Here is a 20,163-nt window from a genome sequence, read left to right on the forward strand (position 1 = left end):
GGAGCAGAGTATAAACACAACAGTACAGGAATGAGAAACAGTACTGTACTGTTTTGTAGGTCCAGCATGATCTGTTAATACAATTTTCAATCAATCAATCAATCAATCAATCAATCAATCAATCAATCAATCAATCAATCAATCAATCAAGACCCTCGTCGCGGGCACTGCATTCCGTTCTCAGAATGGATTTGAGCGAGAGAGAGAGAGAGAGAGAGAGAGAGAGATCATCAGCAGGCTATATATGATATTCAGACTCTAGATCTATTTGCAGAGCCAGATGAGATGAGGCAACCTGTGCGATTGGCTCTTGACAACTAATTTTGCACGTACTGTATAGGCTACAGACAGTATGTGTGTATGCGCGCACTGCGGGAGGTGGCCAGAAGCGCGCAACTAGCCAACTACTATTATTACTACTATATTAATACAGTTTGATCCATCGCAAAGCGCTCCAGCACTTGAATACGGCCGGGGATCCGCTCTATACAATGCAGACCCACGGCTCTCGTATTATAATGAGCCCGCGAGGCGTGTTATTATTAGAGTTAATAATATTGTATATTGTTTCCACTGCCTTTTTATTCTATTTTTACTTCTCCACTGTACTATAATTATGTGACCTGTACCTCTATGTCTTCTACTACCTGTACCTCCCCTCCCCCGGCCCTCCCCATGCTGCTGAATTTATATTATTTTATGAATACAACGTTTAATGTTCGCTAACGTAGAGAAACGTCAGACGTAATTCGAGATACGTCAGACGTACTTCGAGATACTTCCGTACTTTCCGCCAATCAGCGCATTGCCCTGTCACAGGAGTAATAGTCCTGTGGCAGGGCGGAAGTTCCAATCTGGACCGAGGCTCCGAGCGGAAGTTCCAATCTGGACCGAGGCTCCGAGTCTGCAGCTCGACCCTACTCGCGAGATCTGGCGGTCAAAGCATGGCGGGCAATAACCCTTTACAGCGTGGATGTGTTAATAATGATTTGAAGATGTTTACACTTTTTTTTACAACCCTACTGTTCTCCCAAGAATTAAATAAAGGTTTGATGATGATGACATGTCCTAGAAGAGAGATATAGATAGAGTGGGTGTGTTTGTGTTTGTACATGGAAGTTATACTCACATCAGCTTAAGGGAGATGCCATCCATGTCAATTCAGCATAGGATGATTCAGATGGCCTTGTGGTCAGCAGGGTCCCCCTCTGGCTGCTGGCCTCTGGTAGAGGTGTAGATCACCAGTGTCATCCCTCTGAGAACACAATTAGACTTTAGACAGTGGCTTGCGAGCACGATGAGCCTCATTTCTTTATTTTGTGATTGCTCTATCTATCTGATCTTATTACAAATACTTGCCTCCGAGATCACTAAATGCGGGGCTCCTATCCTATTGAACATATTTTACTTTGTGTGTTTATTTTAACAATAATTTGTGATGCCATCACACAAACTGGCATTTAAAGGGTAAAATTTCAAAAAGTCCTGCACCAGAATGCAGGAAATTAAGTTTTTGTAACAAAATAATTGTGTGTGTGTGTGTGTGTGTGTGCGTGTGTGTGTGTGTGTGTGAGAGAGAGAGAGAGAGAGAGAGAATGATGGACAATTGCTTGCTGTGTGAGAGAGAGAGAGAGAGAGAGAGAGAGAGAGAGAGAGAGAGAGAGAGAGAGAGAGAGAGATAGAGATTAAGTACATTTGCTGAAATACAGTTGTTCTTAATTTTCTCACTTGCTATGTGAGAATGTTAGTTATTATGTTCTCAATGCCCTTGCATTGTATGAGTTGTGTGGACGCGTTTGCTAGTTCTAGTGCTATCCCTTTGTACATTGTGGCTGTGTCTGACAAAAGTTAACAATAAATAATGGTATTAGGAATACATTTGCCTCCTGCGTGAACTGTGCATAGCTGAATAGACTGTATTTTAACACCGGTCATATGGTGGTACTTGGAGAGCCAGCTACATTCTCAGGTGGTACTTGGTGTAAAAAGTTTGAGAACCACTGATCTATCATGTATAAAATTCAACTCACAATTCTACATGGGCTTCAGGTGGTGGTCTGCGTCTTCAGGTGGTGACATACTTCCCGCAACTGGCGAAGAATCTCTGAAATATTGGATTGTTTGACAGTGACACACAACAGAATATTATTTTATGCCTGAATTTCCCCAAAATGGCTAATTGGACAGCACTTCTCCACCATCAGTGGCTATACGTGTCAGATAGGTGCAGATAGGAGAATCTGTCTGAATCACAAAGAAATCGCTTAACTCTCCCTCCCTCGGCCGCTATTGGCGCGACGGTGTAGCGGTCATTCCTATATGGCTATGACTATGAGCCCAGATGCAACGAGTAATTGTCTACTCAAAATCAACTAAGTGTCATGATTACGTCATTACAACCTGGGACTTGGATGGGAGAGCAGGAAAGATCCAATGTCTTCAGTCAAAAATCCGCCAATCAATGCAAAGGTAAACATATGTCTTTAGAGACGTTTTATATAAGAATAAACACCAGTGAACTTGTGTATAAAATTCAACTCACGCTACAGGCAGTCTCTGCCTGCGTGCAACTGCTGGTCTCTGGTGGTAATTCAGGAATGGCTTCAAGTTCCTCTGGCGAAGAATCTCTGAAATATTGAATACGACAATAAAAATGTTATGCCAGTGAGAGAGGGAGACGGAGATAGAGGGAGAGACAGACATAGCACTGCTGTGTCATCAAATGACAAAGGCTTTGGCAATGTAGGTGTTGTGTGAAGTGGAGGGGGTCGAGGTGAGAGAGACAGAAAGACAGAGATGAAAACACAGATAAAGGTGTGAAGTTTGAAGTGGGGTGAGAGAGACAGACAATATTGAATTGAAAGATAATACTTACTGAGCTGAATCAATGGCAGTGTGGTAATAGGGGCTGGAGTTATACATTGGCATTCCTAGAGAAAGAGCAACATAATTAACAAAATAAGGAAAAAATAAGCACCATCAAAGTAGTTATCAATGAGCACCATATAAACTACAGTAGCAAGTGTACCTAGCTCCATATACCTAGCGTGTAACTGAGGGGTACAATTCCCTGACTGTATTGATAAGTATGGTATCATTAAACCACTACCGATTATGTACTTTAACTACTGGCCACACAGTACATGATATAGAGATTGAAAGACATAGCATACACTAAACTTTCAATCAAGCATTGTGAGAGAGAATTTGGCCCAATAATTACTCATGCAATCAGGACATGGCGGGAAACACAAAGGAAATTTCCTAACCCTCAAGTATGGCATAATCACACTCCCATATTCAATAACAATGCTCTCTTAATGGGAAAACGACCTATAAGATTCCCTATATGGGAAGAGAGAGGCATACACTCATTAGGGGATATTTTTAATAACAAGGGCCTCTGTAGTTATGTCGAAATATGCATAAAGTTTAACCTCACCGAGTCCACATGGCTTTTTTACATACAGTTACGACTTTGTATGAGATCTCACGGTGTTCCATTACACATACCAATTGAACACCACAGATACCACAAATTTTTCTATGAAAGAGATACATTGGGAGGTTTTGTATCAGGTTTTTATTATCAATTACTAACGTCCTCGTATGAAACCCTTCAACTAGACAATGTCTGGAGGAGGGATATACCAGACCTGGAAAATGACTTTGATTGGCAAGGAGCCTGGGCAAATGTCCGACTTACATCAAGGAACCCGGATCATCAACAAATCAATCTGAACTATATTCACAGGACATACTTGACTCCTATAAGGCTATGCAAAATGGGGCTTATACAAGACTCCAAATGCTCCCAATGTACAAATGGGGACGAAGGAACATTTATGCACATGTATTGGGACTGCCCACCAGTTAAGGCATTCTGGAAAGATGTGTCCCAACAATTATCAATACTCGTATTTTGGAATATACCTGTACACCCCGCGGTATTGCTATTGAATGATGTTTTTGAGTTTGCAGTGAATCCACAACTAAAAAGATTGGTTTTATCGGGTATCACAGTAGCTAAAAAACTGATCGCATCACGTTGGTTTCAACCGGAAAAAATGTGCCGGAAAGTGTGGTTTCTTACATATCTCGATGTGATATATCAAGAAATATCTACAGCAAGAATTCTGGGGCTCAATGAATCCAAAATGTCAATGTGGTTAGAAGTGGTGGAGAGAATTAAAGCTAGCCTATAATGGTGGTGTCTGGTTAGGAGTGAGGGATAATGGAGGTACTATCCAAGAGGGGGTCCGGGAGGGGGGGGTTTGAGCTGGAGCATATGTGTGTAGGGTTTTAGAAAATAGGTATTAGGGGTATATTATATACTAACATTTATATAATTGTAACTTCGCTGGATATACACTGTATACGGTTAAAATGTTATTATTGACTATTTTTGTTTTATCCTGTTTCTGTACTTGCATATATTTTAACCACCTTTACTGAAAGTTTCATTATACATTGTGAGTTGAGTACTGACTTTTAATAAGTTTTGTTTTGCAATAATAAAAAAAAAAAAAAAAAAAAAAAATGATATAGATATGATGAACACTTTCCCACCTGATGAAACGAAGTCCACACAAATGTATAAATCGAATATTTTATATAGCAAAGGGTATATACAACGTTCACTTAATGACATTTATGATTTGAATGCACTTGTAAGGCAAATGAGTATTCATAGGCAAATCAACATTGAATGTCCAATCTCTGGTTACGCAGGGAGCAAGTATACAACCTGGTTCTTTAGGGAACTATAGCGATGGTACTTAAATGATTATAGCTGGATACACTAAAGGGGGTTCCCGCTGGTTGTAAGTCAGTAGGGGGGGGGGGGTTAGGAGAGCCGCCGGCGATATCCCATCTGGCCAACGATTTTTCTTGGGAGAATTCAGAGTGCTGAACACGGTGCCCACAGAACCTCGGTCCACAGATGAATACAGCTGGGCCCTCTTGTAGACGGTAGCTGCCGGTCCACAACGAAGAGACGTGAGGCGACCTCACTCGGGGTAGAGCGCCGTCTCACCTGGACTCCTCTCGGGGGGTAGTTCCAACACTCAGCAGTGTTGGCTGTTATCCATGGCATAATCAAAGCACCCAAAGCATGTAGATAATCCAAGCCGTGTAGGGCTCGCCGTCGTCCGGGTAAAGTAATCCAATGTGCAGGTCCACTCGTCCTGGCCCAGAACTCCTCGGATGAAAGCACCACACGTGGTCTGCCCAGCCTGGTTAAGACTCTAGATAACGCCAGGAACGATGGGGGTACTGCTCACTTTATAACTCTAACCGAACGGTGCACCATACATAATAGACTATTATTAACTTAATAGAAATGCGTCCCACTCGACGGTATAGTGCCAAACTATGACAATTCAACTATTAATCCGCACGATGTCTCAATGCCTATTCTGAGGCCAAGTAGGCCATACTGCACCACACGTGGGTCGTGGGTGAGGCTTCACGTCTGTTACTAGGTTGGAGGGTAAAGGACTAATGGACTAAAAAGAAAGTTCTACTTTACTTGCGCCATATATATATGCGCTGTGAACAAATAGTACCATTCGTATTTCGCCAGACGTATTCCTACGCGGAACCGGGCTTGTAACGACATGTTCGTCGGCACGATTGAACTTGAACCAAGGGGCTTGGCTGCTGGCGCCAGGTTCTTGTCCAATGGTAGAATGAAACTATTATGGGCTGTTAGTAGACTAAAGGGATATTCAGTGTATATGTACAAGGAATATACAAGGGATATCAAACGATATACAAATACTATTAAATATATATCCATAAATAAATATATATATTCGGTTTAATCTGATCCTTCACAACAGCCGCCCCCTAATTAGTCCCACCTAATTAGCTGAGCAGAGACAGATTAACCGCACTGTCTACCACTCAAGGTCCGCTGTAAGGGTCAGTCAACTCACAAAGTCGTGGGGTCATGGTCGTCATCGATAGTGTCTGGGAGTCTGGGCAGTTCTATTAGCCTCGCCACGGGTCGTGTGTAAGTTCGCCCTTGGACGAGCACCTCAGCTGCTCGGACCTTGCCATCGGCACCGGTGATCACTTTGCTTACGCGGCCAGCCGGCCACATAGCTCTGGGTAGTGACTGGTCGATAATCATGACGACTGTTCCTTCTGTCAAATTGTCTCTCTGTTTTACCCACTTCTGGCGGGTCTGTAGAGACGGTAGGTAGTGGAGTAGAAAGCTGTTCCAAAACTTGTCAGCTAGTACTTGACTGTACCTCCACATTCTTCGGCCGTTCGCTTCTTCAGGCCTGTACATTGTCTGGGGTAGCGCGGGGTCCAGCCGCACCATCAAGAGTGTGTTGGGGGTGACTGGGTCGACATCTGCTATATCACTGGAGACGTAGCCGAGGGGCTTTGAGTTCAATACTCCCTCGATCTCCGTGAGGACTGTCATTAGGACTTCTTCCGCCACAGTCTGGGCCCCAAGCACGGCGTACAGGGCTGTCTTTATAGAACGTACTTCTCGTTCCCAGGTTCCACCGAAGTGGGGTGCGTTCGGGGGATTAAACTGGAAGTCAATCTGGGATGGAGCGAGGTGGGTCTTAAGTTCTGGGCCCATAGCTTGGAAGCTCTCTCTCAGCTCTCTTTCTCCGCCTTTGAAGTTTGTCCCGTGATCAGACAACAATGTAGACGGTTTTCCTTTCCGTGATGTGAATCTTCGGAAGGCCATAAGGAATGAGTCTGTGCTCATGGTCGGAAGGAGTTCGATATGTATCGCTCTGGTGGTCATGCATTTGAATACAATACCCCACCGCTTCTCGGTTCCTCTTCCTTTCTTTATATACAACGGGCCAAAACAGTCCATGCCTGTGGAGTGGAATGGCTTGTCGCCGAGTCGGAGGCGACAGGGAGGTAGGTCAGCCATCCGGGGTATGCTGGGCTGCGCGCGCCACTTTCGGCAGTCTAGACAGGTTCGCTGGAAGCGTCGCACCGCTTCTCTTCCTTGAAGTATCCAATAGCGACGTCTGATCTCCGCGAAGACTCTCTCTGCTCCTGCGTGGTGTACATCCTCGTCGTATTTCTTTATGATCAGCTCTGTGACCTTGTGTCGGCTGTTCAAGACTATCGGGTACTTAACGTCATCCGGTAGGTCGGGGGCTCTCCGCAGACGACCACCCACTCTGATGAGATTATGGGCGTCGCTCTCGGGTGCCAGGTGGAGCAATCTGCTGTCTGATGGGACGGGCTTTCCTCCCTGTAGACAGTCTAGCTCATCGGGGAACGAGTCTCTCTGGGCTCGTTGTAGTAGAAGAAGTTCTGCTTCTTCGTAGTCAGCTGCTGAAATGTCGGCAGTGGGCTGAATCTCTCGGTGGTGCCACAGGAATGTCTTTAGCTGCGCACTCTGTAGGGTAATGCAATCATCTATGTTGGGGTCTGTGGAGGCGACTGTGCTCAGTCCACAGAACATAGGTTTCTTGTTCTCAGCCTCCTCTTTACTCGCTTCCCGTGGGGTGGGCGTAGGCCACTCTTCTTCCGGGAGCTGGAGGAACTCTGGTCCGTCACTGTAGATGTTGCGACGGGTGAGGTCATCTAGGGACATTCCCCGGGTGATGACGTCAGCTGGGTTGTGTTTGGTGTCCACATACCGCCAGTTCGCTGCTTCTGTTAACTCTTGAATCTCGGTGACTCTGACTCCCACGAAGACTTTGTATCTGCATGAATCAGACTTGATCCATGTGAGTACTGTCGTGGAATCTGACCACAAGATTGTTCTGTGCACCGGAATGGTGAGTTCACGTTGGATTAACGTGGCTAGATGCGCTCCTGCTAGGGCTGCGCAGAGCTCTAGACGCGGGATAGATTGTTGCTTTCGTGGGGCTATTCTTGAGCGAGCCAGGATGAAAGCAGTGTGTATCTCTCCTCCCTTCTCTTGGGCACGCAAGTAGGCCACCGATCCATAGGCTACTTCGGAGGCGTCACTGAAGACGTGTAGATCCATCTTGCATGTCTCTGGCCTCACTGTGGGTGGGAAGTAGCTGCGGCGTATATTGACGCCTGGGAGTGAGCGGAGCTCCGTCTCCCACTCTCTCCATGTGGAGGCAAGGGGTGCGGGTATTGGGTCGTCCCAGCCCTGGTCCTTGTCCCATAGTGCTCGTACAATCATCTTTGCCCTGGTGGTGTAAGGTAGAATACATCCCAACGGGTCATATTGTCTGGCGAGTGTTCTGTACACACTCCGTCTGGTGGTCGGTATCGCCGTCGACCTTCCCTGCTCCGTGGTCAGGGGTTTGTGTCTATAGTGGAGCGAGTCTGTTTTGAAGCGCCAGACTAGTCCTAGTGTCATTTCTTGGGCTTCTCCTGGGATTGTCGCCATCCAGGTCTCGCTGCTGGCAGCCTTGTCCGCGGGGGAGAGGCTGTGCAATACGTGCGGGTCGCTGCTGGCCCACTGCCTGAGATCAAAGCCGCCTTTGATCAGGGAGGCGCGGAGCAGCGCACGGCGTCACCAGTCAATCTTCTTTACGTGTCCCGCTGTGATTAGCTTCTCAATCTCAGCGCGGTACACACTCTCTTGAGCGGGGTCTTTGGCTAGGCGCCGCTCTGTGTTCAATAGATACCGCTCCGTGGCGTCTTTCTTTGCGTGAAAGGTGGGCATTCCCTCTCGCCTCAGGAGTGGAGTTGCGTATCTCATCACTCCGCCGACTGTGACTCTCTTTGTCCCTTGCTCGAGGAGGTTTATGGCGTAAATGTCTTCTTTAGAACGAATGTCTTTCTTTTCGTTCTTAAAGGGCATTGTCTCTAGTGTCCATAGCCTCTCGACATGCTGCAGGAGAGTGGTGTCTTCTTCTGTCGCTCTGGAGTGGAGGCAGCTAGTGGCTGCTGTTCGGTTGAGAGATTTAGCAAGGGGGCCTTGTAGTGTCCACCCTAGGCGGGTCTCGACTGCTGCAGGACAGCCTCGGGGTCCTGTATGGACCCGGTCTATCGGGACTATGAGGTCTGCATGGTCGGAGCCTATCAGCAGGGTCGGGGTGGCGCCGTCTATGAGCGGGATAGGTAGTTGACGCAGGTGCACATATTTATCCATCAGCTTGGCGATGGGGTAGGTGTACTGCGATAGTCCTATTTCTTGGCTGGTGAAAGCATTTGTTATCCTATACCGTCGCTCTGGCTGCCCGCTTGCTGCGATAGTGAAGGAGACATTCTCGCCCTTTATCGTCTTTAAATCTCTTCTTATTGTCCGAATCGTCATTTGGTTCTCGCTCCCCCGCAGTCCCAGCTGGGCCGCAGCGGACGCGAGCAGAAGGGTCTTCTCTGACCCGTCATCAAGGACGGCGTAAGTGTCCATGACTTTATCTTGGTAGCTCAATGTTACACGGACTACCTTTAAGAGCACTTGGGCGCCGCTGCTGCTGGCGGGGTCAATGTACATGACACTTGCCTTGGTGCTGCTCGATGGTGCAGGTGCAGGCTTTCTTCTGTTACTGTCGTGTAGTACATCTAGATGGGCTCCGTCACACCGACTGCACCTCTTCTTTAGGCGGCATTCGGCTGCCATGTGACTGCGCGCACATCGGTAACAGCGCCTGTTGGACTTTATCCATTGACTCACTTCTTCTGCATTCATCTTTGTGAATAGGTCACATTGTGACAGCCAGTGTTCCTTCTCGCAGTACGGGCACACCATCTTCCACTTCTCTTTTCTCGAGGGGGTACTGTGGTTCTTACTGCTCGGTACTGATTCTGATTGGTGCATGACAGTCACCGATCTTCTTCCATCGTTTATTCTCCTGGGTCCCTCTCTGGAGCTTGGTGTGCTCCGCACGAACGTATCCAGTCGTAAGCTGCTGACTTCTCTCGCCAGGAAGTCGGCTAGATCGAGGAGGGATGGTTCGGGACCGTTAGGATCGCGGTGGTCTCTCTGCCGCCTGAAGCGCTCTTGTCTGGCGGGTGGCAGCTTCTCTAAAATCCTCTCGACGTTAGAGTTGGCGTATAGCTCGTGCATACCCTTTTCTCGTTGCGCTCCCTGCATCCCTACCAGGGACTGCACTTTTATAGACAGGTCGTCTAATGAGCGATTGTCTGTTGCTGGGGGTAGGCGATCAATATGCCTTATCTCTTGGATTACGTAATCCCATATACGTCCATATCTCTGGTCCAGCGCTGCTAGAGCCGCGGTGTATGGGGTCGTAGAGGTGGCATAGGCTAGCGCTATATTGTGCGCTCGCGGTACTTTCAGGTGCTTCAGTAATATTGCATACTTGTGGCGTTCATCAGCGACATCCACCATCATTGTCTCTAAGCACATCCGGAGCTCCGTGTACTGTGCTCGATTCTCATAGGTGAAGTCTGGAAACGTCGGTGTGGCAATGTATGACGCCGTGGATGGCTGATACATCGGCGAGCGTTGGGGGAGAGACCTCCTAGGCGAGTCTCCTCTTGCGCCTCTCTGTGGGCTGGTACCGGCAGGGTACCATGGCCCGCTGGTCCAGGTGCTATTCCTCGGGGCTGGTCGTGCGTCATGCTCACCCGTGAATAGAGTCGGGGGTCTGTAGCGCAGCGCCGCGGGGGTATAGCCTGGGCTGTACTGGACCTCCTGGTCCGGTGGAGTACTGTGCTGTCGTCGGGCTTGGTTCTCCTCCTCTCCCTCTTCTTCTTCTATCAGCTCCTCTAGATCCTGTAGTCGTTTATTTAGCTTCTCCGCAGTGTATGCCGCTCCTTCCTTGTAGCTGGGTCTCGCTTGGACCGGTCTGGGAAGGGGGTCTGCGGGGGGTATAGGCTTAGTCTGTTGGTCAAGTTCAGGGTCGCTTGCTCGGTTAGGAGACGCTGCCCTTGACTGTTGTCTCGACGAGTTCCTTGAACCCCTGGCGGAGGGAGAGGGTGTTGCCTTGAGGATCAGCTGCTCCATTAGCTGCGCTTGTAGTCTGTCGCGCTCGGCTTCGCGCTTGGTGAGATCTGCTTCTCTTTGGGCACCGGCAGCGGCGCGCTGGGCGTCGGCCCGGTCTCTTGCCATATTCTCTTCCGTCTGAAGGCGTCTCATCTCCAGGCGTATGCGCTCTTCCTCGCTCCGTTGTTGCGCTTGGAGTTGTTCGCGCTCGCTAAGCGTCTGTGCTTGGAGTCGATCGCGTTCACCCTGAAGTCGATCGCGTTCACCCTGAAGTCGATCGCGTTCGGTAGAGGCTGTCAGGCTGACGAGGAACGCCTGTGATAGCATCCTCTCCGCTTCGCTGGGGGAAGGCGGCCGTAGAGGTGAGCCGCTCCTTGCTGTACTCGTTGGGGAGTCCTGGAGCTCTATTTCCTCGGCGCTCTCCTCCTCTTCTTCCGTGCAGAGTTCTCTCTCTGTAGGGTTGTCTTCCTCCCGGGGCTGGTCGGGGACTACTTCTTCGGTATTGGCGGGGGGTAAAGGCATGTCAGCTCCCTCCTGGTCCCCACCGTGAGCTTGGTCAGTTACATTAGAACCCACTAGGGCCTCTGTGGTCGGGGTAACCTGGTCGTTAAGGTCAGACATAATTTTACTTTCTACTTTTACCGCGTTTACCGTTTGTCGAAGGCTAGGTAGTTGACTGACAGCGTAATCCTCTAAGTACTGAGGTGTCTGTCGTCTGCGCCGCGGGCGTTCTACGTTAGGAGGACCGTTTCGTGGAGTGTTCATCATAGGCCATTTCAATATTAATAACACTATATTAATATTACACTAGTTACCCTCCGGCTCGAAGGACCAATTGTAACTGAGGGGTACAATTCCCTGACTGTATTGATAAGTATGGTATCATTAAACCACTACCGATTATGTACTTTAACTACTGGCCACACAGTACATGATATAGATATGATGAACACTTTCCCACCTGATGAAACGAAGTCCACACAAATGTATAAATCGAATATTTTATATAGCAAAGGGTATATACAACGTTCACTTAATGACATTTATGATTTGAATGCACTTGTAAGGCAAATGAGTATTCGTAGGCAAATCAACATTGAATGTCCAATCTCTGGTTACGCAGGGAGCAAGTATACAACCTGGTTCTTTAGGGAACTATAGCGATGGTACTTAAATGATTATAGCTGGATACACTAAAGGGGGTTCCCGCTGGTTGTAAGTCAGTAGGGGGGGGGGGGGTTAGGAGAGCCGCCGGCGATATCCCATCTGGCCAACGATTTCTTGGGAGAATTCAGAGTGCTGAACACGGTGCCCACAGAACCTCGGTCCACAGATGAATACAGCTGGGCCCTCTTGTAGACGGTAGCTGCCGGTCCACAACGAAGAGACGTGAGGCGACCTCACTCGGGGTAGAGCGCCGTCTCACCTGGACTCCTCTCGGGGGGTAGTTCCAACACTCAGCAGTGTTGGCTGTTATCCATGGCATAATCAAAGCACCCAAAGCATGTAGATAATCCAAGCCGTGTAGGGCTCGCCGTCGTCCGGGTAAAGTAATCCAATGTGCAGGTCCACTCGTCCTGGCCCAGAACTCCTCGGATGAGAGCACCACACGTGGTCTGCCCAGCCTGGTTAAGACTCTAGATAACGCCAGGAACGATGGGGGTACTGCTCACTTTATAACTCTAACCGAACGGTGCACCATACATAATAGACTATTATTAACTTAATAGAAATACATCCCACTCGACGGTATAGTGCCAAACTATGACAATTCAACTATTAATCCGCACGATGTTTCAATGCCTATTCTGAGGCCAAGTAGGCCATACTGCACCACACGTGGGTCGTGGGTGAGGCTTCACGTCTGTTACTAGGTTGGAGGGTAAAGGACTAATGGACTAAAAAGAAAGTTCTACTTTACTTGCGCCATATATATATGCGCTGTGAACAAATAGTACCATTCGTATTTCGCCAGACGTATTCCTACGCGGAACCGGGCTTGTAACGACATGTTCGTCGGCACGATTGAACTTGAACCAAGGGGCTTGGCTGCTGGCGCCAGGTTCTTGTCCAATGGTAGAATGAAACTATTATGGGCTGTTAGTAGACTAAAGGGATATTCAGTGTATATGTACAAGGAATATACAAGGGATATCAAACGATATACAAATACTATTAAATATATATCCATAAATAAATATATATATTCGGTTTAATCTGATCCTTCACAACATAGCGCATGTCTGGTGGTAAAAACAAAACATGATTTGAGAATGTGTTAGTTAACTCACCTTGATAGCGGCGATGATTGCCAGCGAATTCTAAAAAGAAGACGATCAAAATATTCAAAAAACCTTGTATGCAATTTATCAAGACTGTGTATATTATATATATATATATGTTTAGAGTAGCAGGAGCTAGAAGTTCAAATATGTCAGTCTTTCAAAGCCCCATTTTTTATATATAACAAAAGGCAGAATGAACATCACTGCCGCCCTGCTGGATTAAATTCTGAATTGCAGGTAGGCCTGAATAAGTATTTACTGTGCAAAATAACCAAAACCAGATAAATAATATCTGTTTTTTTATGAAGCACAGATCATGTTAATTAAGTATTCTGAGTCTGAGCAGACAGAAAACCATCTTACCCTCAGCAAGGGATTACTTTGTGCTGAAGACCCACAATGCAACACAACAACTGGAAGCTAAAATGCCTCACATACAAAACGAAATAAAATAGAGCCATGGCTGTGTCCCAAGTTTAACACAATTGAACTATAATAAAGTATTTGTTAACACTAGTTACAACAATGCTTATGTAACTATTAAAAACGTACATTTTAATCACGAAACAAAATGGCAGAATAACGTTAGCTAGCATGCTAGCTAGCTAACGTTAGTAGCTATAATAATATGCATCACTATTTGCTCAAACAAGCTCCAAACTATTTGCCACGGCACAGAGATAACATTTAGTCAAACGATAACAGCCCGGTGATGGTATCTGAACGGAATCATACTATTCCCATAAGAACTCACTTACCAGTTAAGTACCATCTAGCATGTTAGCTAATAATGCTAACAAGCTTCGTTCTAGCCTACTAGTTGCCACCACGGTAATAATTCACAAAGTAGCATGTAGTCAAACGATGACAGTAAGATTATGGTATGTGAATGGCATAATACATAATATTGTCAATGACTTACCAAGGAGTTTGGCTCAGACTATTTGTCAAGCAGTCAGTGAAGACACCATCCATCGCGCCAAAGTGTTTGAATACCTCAAGTCCCGTGAGATCTTCTAGGTCTCGCGAGTTGCTTAGGACTATACCCTCTCGAAGGGGAGGGGAGGGGGAGGAGGGGAGGGGGAATCTACTAAATTGATTCAACGACAGTTTTTCAAATGTTGAAATGGTATCTGTAATTAAATATTGAATCAACATAGCTTTTTCAACCTCAACCAAAAATAACCAATCTGACTGTACATTGGAGGTGGTTGGGTGGGTGGGGGGGTTGGGTAGGAGGGGTGGGTGGGGGACACTGTACAACTGTACATAAATATTACAGTGACAGTCCAGTTGAGTTAATGGATGGAGGGGGGGGGGGCGTTGACTTGCAACGGATGGACTATAGTGCAGCAATGCAAGTTCAATTCACAGTTATTACTACAGACCGGTGGCACTCACCTCTGTGGTCATGAAATGTTTCGAGAGGCTGGTCAAGGACCACATTTGTGCCTCCCTCCCCAGTGATATGGACCCTATGCAATTTGCATACAGGACAAACAGGTCCACTGACGACGCGGTCTCCCAGGTACTGCACAGCACCCTCTCTCACCTTGACCGTCAGAAGGGGGGCTATGTGAGACTGTTGTTCATACAGCTCAGCGTTCAACACCATAGTCCCCATCACCAGACTGGTGGACAAGCTGATCGAGCTGGGTCTGAGCTCCGCCCTGAGCGCCTGGGTACTGGACTTTCTGAGTCAAAGACCCCAGGCGGTCAGGGTGGGGGGTCAGACCTCCAACACCATCACCCAATTCAATTTCATCAATTTCATCTCTGTGCGTCAGAGTTAATTTTTTTTACAGAGCGCTAGCTGCTCCCTACTTCCAGTCCTTGTGCTAAACTATAGGCTATAGTTGCTTGCTTCCAGCCCTTGTGCTAAGCTATAGCTAGCTGCTCCCTACTGCTTCCAGCCCTTGTGCTAAGCTATATAGCTAGCTGCTCCCTACTGCTTCCAGCCCTTGTGCTAAGCTATAGCTAGCTTCTCCCTACTGCTTCCAGCCCTTGTGCTAAGCTATAGGCTAGCTGGTCCCTATACTGCTTCCAGCCCTTGTGCTAAGCTATAGCTAGCTGGTCCCTATACTGCTTCCAGCCCTTGTGCTAAGCTATAGCTAGCTGCTCCCTACTGCTTCCAGCCCTTGTGCTAAGCTATATGCTAGCTGGTCCCTATACTGCTTCCAGCCCTTGTGCTAAGCTATAGCTAGCTGCTCCCTACTGCTTCCAGCCCTTGTGCTAAGCAGGCTAGCTGGTCCCTATACTGCTTCCAGCCCTTGTGCTAAGCTATAGCTAGCTGGTCCCTATACTGCTTCCAGCCCTTGTGCTAAGCTATAGCTAGCTGCTCCCTACTGCTTCCAGCCCTTGTGCTAAGCTATAGGCTAGCTGGTCCCTATACTGCTTCCAGCCCTTGTGCTAAGCTATAGCTAGCTGCTCCCTACTGCTTCCAGCCCTTATGCTAAGCTATAGGCTAGCTGGTCCCTATACTGCTTCCAGCCCTTGTGCTAAGCTATAGCTAGCTGCTCCCTACTGCTTCCAGCCCTTGTGCTAAGCAGGCTAGCTGGTCCCTATACTGCTTCCAGCCCTTGTGCTAAGCTATAGCTAGCTGGTCCCTATACTGCTTCCAGCCCTTGTGCTAAGCTATAGCTAGCTGCTCCCTACTGCTTCCAGCCCTTATGCTAAGCTATAGGCTAGCTGGTCCCTATACTGCTTCCAGCCCTTGTGCTAAGCTATAGCTAGCTGCTCCCTACTGCTTCCAGCCCTTGTGCTAAGCTATAGGCTAGCTGGTCCCTATACTGCTTCCAGCCCTTGTGCTAAGCTATAGCTAGCTGGTCCCTATACTGCTTCCAGCCCTTGTGCTAAGCTATAGCTAGCTGCTCCCTACTGCTTCCAGCCCTTATGCTAAGCTATATGCTAGCTGGTCCCTATACTGCTTCCAGCCCTTGTGCTAAGCTATAGCTAGCTGCTCCCTACTGCTTCCAGCCCTTGTGCTAAGCAGGCTAGCTGGTCCCTATACTGCTTCCAGCCCTTGTGCTAAGCTATATAGCTTGCTGCTCCCTACTGCTTCCAGCCCTTGTGCTAAGCTATATATCTAGCTGCTCCCTGACACATGCCTCCTCTATTTGAACGACCACATCAAACAAGAGGTGGACGCGGGCAAATACTGCGGCATGGTCATGCTGGACCTACAAAAGGCCTTCGATACTGTCAATCACTCCATTCTGATTGACAAGCTAAAAGCAATTGATTTTGATAGCTTATCAGTGAGCTGGATGCAATCCTACCTGGAGGGGAGAGAACAGATGGTAGAGGTAAACGGTATACTCTATCCCCCCCCCCTCACAGTGAGCTGTGGTGTTCCACAAGGAAGCATACTAGGACCGCTACTCTTCCTAATTTATGCAAATGACATGTCGTCAGCCTGTGACTGCAACTTGTTCCTGTTTGCGGACGACTCAGCCATGCTGGTCTCTGACAAGAACAAGTTGCAGGTTGAAAAAACCCTCAGCTCGGAACTATATAGGCAAAATCTGCATATGGCTCGCTGATAACAAACTATCATTACACATGGGCAAAACAGAGTCCATTCTCTTCGGTTCAAATAACAAACTCAGCAAGACCGACGGCTTCTCAGTTGCAGTGCATGGGTGACAATATTGTCACAAGGAAAGACGAAATTACCTACCTGGGTTCCATCCTAGAGGCAAATCTTTCCTGTGACAAAATGGCATCCAATGTAATAAAAAAAGTCAACCAACGAACTAGATTCTTGTACCGGATCTCCTCTCAAGAAACAAGAATACCCTGAAGACTCTGGCAGGAGCCCTCATTCAATATACTACGACTATGCGTGCACCTCATGGTACCAAAGCACCTCATAGGCGCTTAAATCTAAATTACAAACATCACAAAACAAACTGGTCAGACTACTACTTGACCTTACCCCCAGAACCCACCTCACCCCTGCCCACTTTGACAACCTAGGATGGCTTAGAGTAGACGACAGAGTACAGCAACTTGCAATGGGCCTGGTCTACAAGATACACTATACGACTAAGGTACCCATGTACATGTCAAAATACTTCCCAAAGGTCAGTGAATACCACAACCACTAGAGGAAGCTCAACAAATCATGTTAAACCCAGATTCGGCTCAAACAATGAACTAAACACGTTTCGCAATTATGCCACATCAATGTGGAACGCCCTACCCAAAGCTGTAAAGGAATGTGAATCACTACCCACTTTCAAAAACACCCTTAAAGAACACCTATACGGGATACTGCAATTCGAAACATGGCCCCTACAAATTTACATTTACATTTACATTTAGTCATTTAGCTGACGCTTTTATCCAAAGCGACTTACATGTTCTGTACGACAAGCCATCAGGAAGGGCACAAGCTGAGCAACAATGTTCATCAAAGTGTTGAGTGCTGGTTAGTTTATTAGGACAAGTGCATGACAGTACGGTTAGTTAGGGTTAGATTATTTTTTTTTAATTCAGATAATGGTTGAAGAAGTGCGTCTTTAGTCGACGGCGAAAGATTGGACGTGTTTCGGCTGTCCTAACTGGGGTGGGTATAGTTCATTCCACCATTGTGGGGCAAGGACTGAGAATAGGCGACTTCTCTTTGATGACCCTCCCGGAGCTTGGATAGGAGTAGGTCTGAGGCGGCCAGAAGATGCAGAGCGTAGGGGTCTTGAGGGTGTGTAGTTAGAAACCATTGACCGGAGGTAGGCGGGAGCGGTTCCCTTTGCCGCACGGTATGCTAGGTCGAGGGCCTTGAAGCGGATTCGTGCAGCAATGGGGAGCCAGTGCAGGTCCCTAAGAAGTGGGGTGACATGGGCCGACTTCGGTAGGTTTGAGATCAGGCGGGCCGCTGCGTTCTGAATGAGTTGAAACATTTCCTAACCCAGTTGTCCCCCCCCCACCCCCCCCCCCCCTGCCCAACCCCCCCCCCCCCCCCCCCCCACCTCCAATGTACAGCCCCCCCCCCCCACCCCACCCAACCCCACCCCACCTACCCAACCTCCTCCAATGTATACAGTTTCGACGTCAAATGTATATACACTCTTTTTCTGGACACTTTTTGTATCACAAACAGTACTGTATTTGCAAATCTGGTATGTCATAAATGTATAGATGTAGCAGTACTGTCTAGCTGTAAGTCGTGTACATATGATGAATTGAAAATGGGGGAAGTCTTTCTCTGGTCTGCATCCCCTTAACAATTGTATGTATTGAGCTGTACTGCACTGTACCCATTCTGCAATCTGTTAATAAACTTTTAAATCAATCAATCAATCAATCAATCAATCAATAAATCAATCAATCAATCACATTATAATTACATTGTCATTTAGCTACCGGCAAAAGACACAGATACCTATGCAAGCTGTTCTGCGCATGGGAGGTTCTTATATAAATCGTCATTACACAAAAAAATTACTTTTTCCGCCCTGAAAGACAGGAACAGCAGCAAGACCCGACCCAGTAAGACATTTATATTAAGTCATTGTTTTCAAATAGTCATTATATAATAGAAATCTGCGACTGTCGTCTTGTCTTAAAATTTACATTTCCACGTATTTTACCGTAACAATATGCTAGCGTACATGTTTGTTCGTGCAAAGCAGCTAAAGCAATGAATGTGTTCATGCACACATGTAAGAATTAAGAATGGGAAATTCAGAAATAAAAAGTATACACTTGGTAGAATCAATATGAACAAAACTTTGCATTATATTCGAAAATCATTTAAGGTGTATTGGTGCACACGTGTCCCGCATGTCTTTGGAAAGACCAGATTACTTATTTGCCATGAAAGAGTTCTCTGCAGTATATGACAGCAGTCATAGAGTGTATATTTTCAGCAATACGTTTGTTTAGGTTAAGGTTAAAACTTAGGAGATTTTATCTTTTTTTAAATGTGATAATATTTCCACAGAGGTTGTTACAGCAGGATCTCACTGCCACCTATAGTATAGCGGCGCCTATGTACATGTATGTACCACGTGGATGGTTTGCAGGTTATTGTTACGAGACCGCCGCCATCTTATGACCGCCGCCATCTTATGAGTGAAAACAAACGAATTTCTACCATCAAATGGCATTTCACTATTTCGAAAGCCTTTCTAGGCGAGATATGCGTCAAATAAGCTTGCCCTGATTGACTTGTCCAAATTGGTTCAGTTATCTGCAATATTGGCTGAGATATATTAAACAGATTTGTTTGCGGTTTTTTGATAATCATGTCCTTAATTTGCATATAAATGATACATGGGACACTCTGACAACTTTCAAATCTAGAAACACTGGTTAGAAGTATATTTCCGGGGGGTGCATGATACCCCCCTCTATCCTAAAGATGATTAAAGCCCAACCTCCAGGTTAAACCCTACTGATCAATTATGGGTAGTTTACATCATTGGTATATAATTTCATTATTTATTTTTTTCCATTTGACACCGGAAATGCCACTCTGAAAGAGTTAAAAAGGTCCACGCACAAATAACATGCACGTGCGAATCAAAAAAGCTTATCAAACGCCGACGTCACTACAGCCAGGTGCATATTAATGAGCCGAATCTAAAAGCTAGCACGGCCGTGACGTCACTTCAGGAAATGCCTTGCCCGTCCGGGTCATAGTACTAGTTCAATGGTGGCCCACTAGGTGCATCACAGTTAGCCTATATAGTATATAGCTCCGCCGTCCCTGCTGCCTACAGTCAGGACCACTACACTGACGTTAGCCTATGGTTCTCTCCTCTTTGTGTGCCCCCGTCCTCGCGGGTGTCCTGCGGAGGAGCTTGTGGACGCGACAACAGCGGCGGCCGTTGTTAGCTCATAGCTATCGTGAACCACTAGCCTTTACGGGCTCGAGCACCCTACAGCATAGACATCTATATTCTATTATAGATATCTATGCCCTACAGGCTGCCACCATTGTCGCCGTTGTCGCGTCCATGGCCCCCCGGCAGGGTACCCGTGGGGACGGGGTGTACAGAGAGGAGAGAA

At 47.0% G+C, this 20,163-nt stretch overlaps 1 long non-coding RNA gene across 1 annotated transcript in view; it reads right to left on the reverse strand.

Moving 5' to 3' along the window:
• The window catches only part of LOC311248980, a 17,811-nt gene extending 3,654 nt beyond the window's left edge, over window positions 1-14,157 (reverse strand). Inside the window, exons 1-6 of the long non-coding RNA XR_014620982.1 lie at window positions 14,072-14,157; window positions 13,156-13,185; window positions 2,876-2,930; window positions 2,543-2,627; window positions 2,031-2,104; window positions 1,130-1,255 (exon numbers count right to left, since the gene is read on the reverse strand). This is a non-coding gene — a long non-coding RNA (uncharacterized lncRNA). The remainder of the gene's footprint in view (window positions 1-1,129; window positions 1,256-2,030; window positions 2,105-2,542; window positions 2,628-2,875; window positions 2,931-13,155; window positions 13,186-14,071) is intronic.
• Window positions 14,158-20,163: the final 6,006 nt, after the last annotated feature.

This window comes from Notolepis coatsorum (genome assembly GCF_963971535.1).
Source record: "Notolepis coatsorum genome assembly, chromosome: 2".
Taxonomy (NCBI): Eukaryota; Metazoa; Chordata; class Actinopteri; order Aulopiformes; family Paralepididae; genus Notolepis; species Notolepis coatsorum.